We start from the raw sequence: 9,897 nt of genomic DNA, 5'->3' as shown, positions 1-9,897 counted from the left end.
CTGTGCCTCCTCCCTGTAGGCTGTCTCATCGTCGTTGCTGATGAGGCCAATGACTGTGGTGTCATCAGCAAATTTGATGATGGAATTGGATCCATGTGCAGGCCTACAGTCATGGGTGAAGAGGGAGTAGAGGAATGGGCTCAGCACACAGCCCTGAGTGTGATGGTGGAGGAACAGATGTTGCCTGACCTAACATGCTGAGGTCTGTTGGTCAAGAAGTCTCTGATCCAGTAGCAGAGGGAGTTGTTGATGCCCAGATCTCCAAGTTTGGTGATTAACTTGGAGGGTCTGACGGTGTTGAATGCTGAGCTGAAGTCCACAAACAGCATCTGTGCATATGTGTTGTTGTTGTCCAGGTGTGTGAGCACAGAGTGCAGTGCTGTGGAAACATTATCTGTACTCCTATTGCTGCGGTATGATTTGCCATTGAAAAGATGTTTAGGTGGTGGCACGGTGGTGCAGTGGTTAGCACTGTTGCCTCATAGCAAGAGGGTTCCATGTCTGAATCCCGGGCTGGGCCCTTCTATGTGGAGTTTGCATGTTCTCCCTGTGCCTGCATGGGTTTTCTCCGGGTACTTTGGCTTCCTCCCACAATCCCAAAAATTGTGTGGTCGTCTGTCTTTGTGTGTCAGCCCTGCAATTGACTGGCGACCAGTCCAGGGTGAATCCTGCCTCTCGCCCATAGTCAGCTGGGATAGGCTCCAGACCCCCTGACGAATAAGCGGTATAGAAAATGGATCGATGGAAAGATGTTTAGATTCAAATTGACAAAAAATTTTTAGACATCTATTTTATGTTTACAAATCTTGCTGAACAGCACTGTATAACTATTTCAATGTGTGTGTAAAGTCAGAAATTGTCCCTGAAATGCTGTCAGAACACATTAAGACTACATGCAGGCTAGATTCAAAACTCAGTTGCATTTAGTCCAGTTTCTTCATGTCCTCCCCTTTTGTTTCCCTGTGTTGGTTTTGCCCTATCTTTCTGTGTGTGTGCGTGTTTGTGAGAGAGAGAGAGAGAGAGAGAGAGAGAAAGAGAGGTTGTGCAACGCTGGGCAGGCCTTTCCTTCGTGCTCGTCAGTCAACTCACCTGCACTGCTGAAACTGATCCTCCCATCAACACCACCCCAGCACTATATAAAGACCGGCTCCTCCTCTCCATCTTCACCTGATCATTGTAGACAACAACATGGTATGCAAATCTGACCTTAATAAATTATTGCGAGATCGTGCTTGTTCTGTGTCTAAACCTCAGTCCCAGTTCACCTGCCCAGCTCTGCCTCCTGTGAACCCGAACACACATGTAGAACTTTTTCCAACTCTCCCCTCTTCCTGGACCACTGCACTCATGCACACGTGCTCATATTTGGACTCAGATGGTCTCCCTTAGTTCATTTAGCGTGTTTAGCTGCCTGTCATCATTAGACATTCTTTAGTTAATTTTAAGAGATAGCTGATCATTTGAAATCATTTTTGGACTGAACTTTATTCCTGGTGTTTTCTGCAATTGGGTCCATATTTCTTAGTAAATTGCAACAGAATGATGAGGCCAATAAAATAAAATGGACTGTGCAGAAACATCCTCAAATGTACCCAACAAATGTACAATAGGCCCTCTCAGTTCATGGGAATATGTCGGGGCAGCATGAAAAATGTATCTACTCAGTGACTGAAAAGAATCAGGAGCTCACTACACAGATCTCTGAATTAACTCAACAGCTGACCCTTATCATGAATTCTACTATTCCACCTGCTCCTGTCCCATCCTCAGCTGCTCCCCTTCATGTAATCACTCACTCCACACTCCATGAATTAAATGCTGATGATCCTCAGCCATTTTCTGGGGAATTGTAACACTGCTGTGGGTTTTTGCTGCAGTGTTCCATGGCGTTCAGGCAAAGACCCCCCCACCTTTCCTTCAGACACATCCAAGGTAAACTACATTCTTGGACCATTAAGGGGCAGAGCTTCAGACTGGGCTGAGGCAGTGTTTTCCAGCGAACCAGATTTGACTACATCATGTGATTCCTCCTTAGAAAGATTTAAGATGGCTTTTGATCATCTAGATCATAAAGGAAATGTTTCCAATAGACTGTTAGTTTCCCTTAGACTGTTAGTGTAGTGCACTACTCTGTTGAGTTTTGGACCTACGCTGCGGACTCTAGATGGAATGAGGTTCTTCATGGAGTTTTCTTTCAGGGACTGAAATTATCAATATCATTGTTTTTGTCCTTGTTCAGTAGGTTGATTGAGTTATTGTCTTGTTTTGTCTGCAAAAAATGTTGTTGATGTTGATGTTGATGATGAAAATAATTCATACCGAACTAATGATTCTTAACTTTGCAGAACATGTTTGTGTGTTGCCATGAGTGCTTGTACTGAAGTCTGAAGGGACCTGGCCGCTTGCCTGTTGTGGCAAAAAAACAGAACTCATCAGTACTGATGAGCCAGACAGACAATGATTTAACTTCAGCCACACATCACCGTCCCTGATGAGGCCAACTGCTGTTGTGTCGTCCGCAAACTTAAGTAGTTTAACGGACGGGTCCCCTGAGGAGCTGTCATTTGTGTATAGGGAGATGAGCAGCGGGGAAAGAACACACCCCTGGCGCGCGCCGGTACTGATGGACCTGGTTTCGGAGGTGATGCTCCCCAGCCTCACCTGCTGCCTCCTGTCAGTGAGGAAGTTGTAGATCCACTGAGAGGTGGAGGCTGGCACTGTGAGCTGTGAGAGCTTCTGGTGGAGGATTTCTGGAATGATGGTGTTGAACACAGAGCTGAAGTCCACAAACAGGATCCTGGCATATGTCCCTGGGGGGTAAAGGTGATGGAGGATGAAGTGCAGTCCCATGTTGACTGCGTCATCCATCGACCGGTTTGCCCGGTAGGCAAACTGCAGGGGGTCAAGCCGGGGGCCTGTGATGAACTTCACGTGGTTCAGCACCAACCTCTCGAAGGATTTCATGACCACAGACGTCAGGGCGACGGGTCTGTAGTCGTTCAACCCCGTGGTGGTGGGTTTTTTGGGGACTGGGATGATGGTGGAACGTTTGAAGCAGGAGGGTACTTCACACAGCTCCAGAGATCTGTTGAAGATCTGGGTGAAGATGGGTGCCAGCTGGTCAGCGCAGATTCTCAGGCAGGAGGGGGACACTCCATTAGGTCCTGGAGCCTTCCTGGTCTTCTGCCTCTGAAAGAGCCGATGCACTTCCTCTACATTGACCTTCAGTGCTGGTGGGAGGTATGAGTTGAGGGGGAGGTGTCAGGTATGGCACAGAGGTTGAGAGTTGTGGATGAGTGTTGTGGATGGGGTGAGTGGAGGGTGTGAAAACTGGCAGTACAAGCTGTTCAGCTCCTGCCAGTCCCTTGTTATCCACAGGGTGGGGGGATGGGCTCCTGTAGTTGTTGATGTCTCTCAGGCCCTTCCACACTAAAGTTTTCAGCCAATGACCCTCATTGTTTTTCAGCTTCTCAGAGTAGCACCTCTTTGCAGCTCTGATCTCACTCGTCAGTGTGTTCCTGGCCTGTTTGTACAGGGCCCACTTCCGGCCTCCTCTTTAGCCTGGCGCAGTTTTCTGAGTTTGTTGGTGAACCATGGTTTATTGTTGTTGTATGTGCAGAAGGTTTTGGTCTGCACACATGAGTCCTCACAAAAACTGATGTAGGATGTCACAGTGTCAGTCAGTTCGTCCAGGTTTGTGGCAGCAGCCTGGAAGACACTCCGACACAAAAAGAAAGCAGGCCTGTAACTGCAGCTTTGACTCAGCTGTCCATCTCTTAATTGTCCTCACTACAGACTTTGCTGATTTTAACTTCTGCCTGTAGGTTGGGATGAGATGGACCATGCAGTGGTCAGAGAGTCCCAAAGCAGCACGGGAAACAGAGCGATAGGAGTCCTTTAAAACCATGCCATGCCACTTGCCTCTGTTTGGCTCAACCTCCAATAATACTAGAAGATACGAGTGCAACCATATATCTGGCTTCTATTCCCCCTGAGTATCATTACCTAGCTGAGGTCTGAGCTGCCTAATCAGCCCTATGATTGTGCAATAGACTTCTTCCATCTAGCCATCTCTCTCTCTCTCTCTATATATATATATATATATGTATATATATATATATATATATATATATATGTATATATATATATATATATCTTGAAAGGTGAAAAAGTGGCTATGGAAAACCATATTAAGGATCCACTACAATCATTGGTGGGAGGAATAATATGGCCTTCTTCCTTGCCTCTAGGGGCAGGGTTTTTCTTTGTGGAGAAAAAGGACAACTCAATAAAGCCCTAGATTTTTGGGGGCTGAATAATATAAAAATCAAAAATAAATACCCACTCCCATTAATCAGCTCGGCTTTCAAACCTCTGCAGGGGACTAAAATCTTTTCAACACTAGATCACAAAATGTCTGCCACCTAGTTTGTATTAGACAAGGTGATGTGTGTAAGACCGTATTTAATACACCCCTCAGGCATTTTGAATATTTAGTTATACCCTTTGGCCTTGTCACCGTCCCCACTGTGTTTCATTTACTGGTTAATGATGTATTATGCGTTTTCATTAATTGCTTCGTTTTCGTGTACCTAGATGACATACTGATTTTCTGGAAGTACCTGGAGGAGCACATCATGTATGTCAGATCCTCCAGTGACTGCTTGGGAATAAACATTTTGTCAAAGCTGAAAAGTGTGAATTCCACACTTCTTCCATGACCTTCCTTGGTTACATCATTGAGGAGGGACAGGGACATAAAAGCAGACCCTGAAAAAGTGAAAGTGGAGCTAAATTGGCCACAACCACAAACCTGAAAACAGCTTCAAAGGTTTCTGGGTTTCATGAGCTGTTGCTGTTGTTGTACCATTGCTTTTTTTGAGACTTTAGTCACATAGTTGCACCCCTCACTAGATTAACATCCTCAAAGGTGACTATTGCTTGGTCTGATTTACCCTTTTGTAAGCTAAAGAGACTGTTTTTTTCAGCCCTGATACTCATTCAATCCAACCCCAGTGTCCAGTTCATTGTACAGGTTGACACCACTGACTCTGCTGTGACAACCATTTTGTCCCAGTGTTCGGGCCCCCAACAACTACTCCATCCCTGTGGCTTCTTTTCTCGCTGCCTGACAGCTGAAAGTAATTATGATGTGGGTAACTGCAAGTTGTTAACCGTTAAGTTGGCCTTGCAGGAGTGGAGACACTGACTGGAGGGAACAGAGATCCTCTTTATAGTCAGATAGACAGATTAAATCGTCATCTCTTTCATCCAAACAACAATGGAAAAACTGAGTGCAGAATCTGTAGGGAGACAAGAGCTGCTCAGGACCGCTAAACTGGCAGATTGACATTGGATCCAAGCGCCCACTTACCACGTAGGTCAACAAGTCTGGTTAGCTTCTAAAGACATACCCCTAAAAACTGATTCTACAAAGCTTTCTCCCCATTATTTGGGCCCCTTCTTCATAACCAAGATCATCAACCCTTCAGTTGTCAAACTGTCAAGATTCATCCCAGTTTTCATGTCACGGGCACTCGTGGATCAGCGGTTAGGGTGTTGGACCCGTAACCGGTGGATCGCTGGTTCGATTCCCCGTACCGGTGTCCATGGCTGAGGTACCTTGAGCAAGGTACCTAACCCCCACTGCTCCCCGGGCGCTGCACGCGGTCGCCCACTGCCCCGGGTTTGCTGTGTGTGTGTGCACGTCACTTGGGTGGGTTAAATGCAGAGCACGAATTTCGTTGGAGTGAGTTCCCTCCAATGACAAAATATGTCACTTTCATGTCTCTCAAATCAAATCCAGCTCCTCCAACCAGCTGTGAATAAATGAACCCACAAGGACCAGAGATTATAGACTCTGCCCTTATATTGATGAAAACTGAACTAATAACTAACAGGGATTCTGATGTTTTTAAACTTATACAAATTAATGGTTTCTGATTTGTGCTTTGATACATTACAAACAAGGCACATCAGCTTAAGTTCATTGATTGTTTAAATTCAAGGATTCAAGGATTCAAGGAACTTTACTGTCATACCAGCTCACATTCACGTTCATGGTACGAAATTAGGACTCAGGTCCCGGGAGCAGTAAGTAGACTATAAAAATATAAAAATATAAAAGTATGAGGTAAAAGTTGAATAAAATAGAAATATAAGCTAAATAGAAAATAGAATATAAAAAGAATATAAAACTAGACATTTAAATGGGGGGGTGGGGGGTGGGTTACTACAGGACATGGCTAGAGTTCAGCAGTCTGACAGCTTCGGGGAAGAAGCTGTTTCTGAGCCTGGTGGTCTTGCTCCGGATGCTCCTCAGCCGCCTGCCTGAGGGGAGGGGTTGGAAGAGTCCATGTGCAGGATGGGTGGAGTCCTTCATGATGCAGAGGGCCCTCTCCCTGCATCGTGCTGTGTAGAGGTCTGAGGTGGTGCAGAACCTTCCTCTCAGCAGCGGTGAAGTTGCTGTGCCACACAGTGATGCAGGTGCAGAGGATGCTCTCTCTCTCTATATATATTGTATATATTTTTACATACACAAACTGAATTCGTCTTCTGCATTTGACCCATCCTGCATTTGAACACACACATGCAACACCCGGCAAATTACATGCAGTGAAACACACACAGGAGCAGTGGGCAGCATCAAGTGCCCGGGGAGCATATTGGGGGGGTTAAGTGCCTTGCTCAAGGGCACATCAGCCGGCTAATATTATTATCTGTCATAGCTGGGGGGGGGGGGGCTATCCCAGCTGACTACAGGCAAGAGGCAGGGTTCACCCTGATCACCAGTCAATCACAAGGCTGACACACAACCACACACTCACACCTAGGGGCCATGTAGAGTAGCCAATTAACCTAATTTGCATGTCCTTGGGATTACCCGGAGAAAACCCACACAGGCACAGAGAGAACATGCAAACTCCACACAGAAGGGCCCAGACTGGGATTTGAATCTAGAACCCTCTTGCTATGAGGCAACAGTGCTAACCACTGCACCACCGTGCCCCCTGTAATATTTAAATGATACCAAAACTGTAGCCTATCTGATTTCAAGCATGCTCCACAGTCTGGGGCTTGAACAGTACAGGCCCAGTCACCTTTACTGACAAGCCAAGATCTACAAAAACACATTAGAACTGCCTCCACTGATCTGAGAGAATGCCCAGGCAGGTAGTATGTCCTTAATGTAACTGAGAGCAAGACCATTTGATGTTTCAAAAGTTAGCTAAAATAACAAAAAAAAAGGCCAGAGTCAGTGGGAGTTGGCTAAAACAGGAGTGATGTGTTCATTTCTTTGTGCCTGCTAAAATCAGGACAGCAGTGCTCTGTACTTACAGGACTCATTCAAGGGGTCTCTGACTGGTAACAGCATAAAGAGCATTATTGTAGTACAGGTGAGGAGAGATAAAAGCAGGTATAACCTTATGTAAAATGGACACATAAAAAACACAGCACGCAAGAATTGGTGGGAAGGACCTTAGAAACTGTTTGGCAGTGGTGGTCCTAGCCTGAATGGCGCCCCCACCAAACCCAAAGAGAACATCGGGTGAAAAGTATATGTATTAACTTTATTAAGATAGAAATACAATAAAACAAACTAAACATTAAACAACCAATTTAAAATACACAACCATAAATATATGCAAAATATATATTGTTTTTAAAGTGCTTTATAAATAAAGCTGAATTGAATTGAATTGAAAGAAAATACACATTTCATATCACAAGCATAGAAAAGCACGACAAAGAAATAAGGATAACTGAATATAAATAACAACAATAAAAATACAAGTCAAAATACACAAATCCTTCACACACACAGAACTAAAACCTGACCCTTCTGGTGACAACATCTCCCATTAGGAAAAAAGAAATCGGATGCCACCTAACTTGGTCCTCTGCGTACCAACTCAGTCTGTCAGAGGTGATGGCCAGTCTGCAGGGTCTGTTGAAAGAGGCTCTTCCCCAGTGGAAGTTGAACTTTGTGGGGGTTCAGGCATTTCTGTAGAACAGCACATTTGATTTGGCACATTATTCAAAGCACACAGCAGTGGAGCAAAACATGGTTTTAAGAAATAGCAAAACTGGATTAATCACAACTAACAGGAAAAAATGTGTACAGGCAGGTAAAATTCACAGATAAAACACACTGTTACTTCTATCTTCACACACACACACACACACAAATGACAGCAAAATACCGCCCACCTATAGGCTCCTGCTGGGGACAAGCAGCCGCAAACTCCTTCACCTTCCTGAGACATGGCAGGAGATGCCATAGAAGCCATAGCAGCCGTAGAGGTGGATGGGATCTCCTGATCCTCTGCTACAGATGAGGCCTCTGTTGCTGGAGACTCATCCTGGGCAGGAGGCGCTCCAAAATATTTTAGCAGTGTTGCTGGAAAAGTGCATCAGTGTAAACATGCACGAACGGCACACTTAAATACATTAGCTATCTCTTAATGTTATTACGCCTATTACATGCTATTAACCTACAGATTAACCAACGGGGAGAAATGCTACATTGCCCAAATTCTATTAACGTTATACTGAGACAGAAAATATAGAGTGAAATGTGGGCAACGTCCATGTTTTCAAGGCTAGCTTACTGCACGGAAAATCCAGACGGCCAAATACAGTACGCAGCGATAACCAAATGGTCACAAATCAATGACAGCAAAGGTGCTGATGACTTAAGTTTAGACACAGTTATTGGTATGTATGTATGTTAACTCAGATAATGTTCAGGTTAACTATAACTAGCGCACAAAACAGCAAACAAGCTAATGACCGCTAAGCAATTAACGTTAGCACCTTTTCATAACGTAATTACAGTCGTACGCTACAGAGGGAACATTAGCTACATACCTTTGTTTTTGGACTGTTTCTCCTCTTCTTCTTTCCTTTTCTTTCTGAAATAAGCACCCGATAACTTTGGCCTTTTTCTGTCCATTATGTTTATTACCTGAATCGGAGTCGCCTCGGGAATCAACAGGTTACGCTGATGCCAATGGCCTCTGACGTGACGGACAGCAGGGGTCAGGACTAAACCAACACATTGGTGGTGTACAGATAATCTCGTTTTTGAATAGTAAGGCTGTATTATTGGCCTTCGCACAACACACAGACGAAAAACAAGAGTGTATGGAATTTGAAGGCTTGATAGGCCTCAAATAGAATAGAATTGATAGGCCTACAGTAGGCAACTATCTAGTGTTATGAATGAAATTTAGTGCTTTTTCATTCCATAACTGTGGAACAATTAGGAGGATCCCCGTTCCCCCTCCTCCTTGTTCCAGTGGTTTGACCTCGGTGAGTGACCCTACCTCCACCCCCACCCCCCTCTTGCAGAGTTGCAGTAACTGCAGCAGCGCTCTCGGGGGGGTGTAATTACAACGCCAGGGGGCGTCAATTATTACTTAATTATTTAAGTATTTTTTAATCTTTTTTTTTTTTTTTTTTGGTGGGCGGGGCGAGGGCCTCACATGCCGCCTCCAGCAAAGTGCCGCCCTGGGCGGCCGCCCAATTCGCCCATATGAGAAACCGCTACTGCTGTTTGGTATACAAACAGCTTCATAAATTTGCTGATGCCACTTGTTATAGTATATAATATATAATATTTTATAATAATCTTGAATTTCCCTCGGGATCAATAAAGTATTTATCTATCTATCTATATATCATTATGGCATACAAGCACATGCACCATGGAACTAAATATGCTGCTGGGATAATTTGGCCTTATGGATCAAGTGGTGGTCTACCTGATTTTGTTGAGATATCACAGATTGTAATTGTGGACAGAAATCTCTGTTTTATTATGAAATTACTCAACAGTTGGTATTATGAACATGTTAGGGCATTTACATTGGATAATGATGGGAAAATTACTAA

The sequence above is a fragment of the Scatophagus argus genome, chromosome 11 (genome assembly GCF_020382885.2).
Source record: "Scatophagus argus isolate fScaArg1 chromosome 11, fScaArg1.pri, whole genome shotgun sequence".
NCBI lineage: Eukaryota > Metazoa > Chordata > Actinopteri > Scatophagidae > Scatophagus > Scatophagus argus.
The sequence above is the reverse complement of the archived record's forward strand: the minus strand, read 5'-3'. Positions refer to the sequence as shown.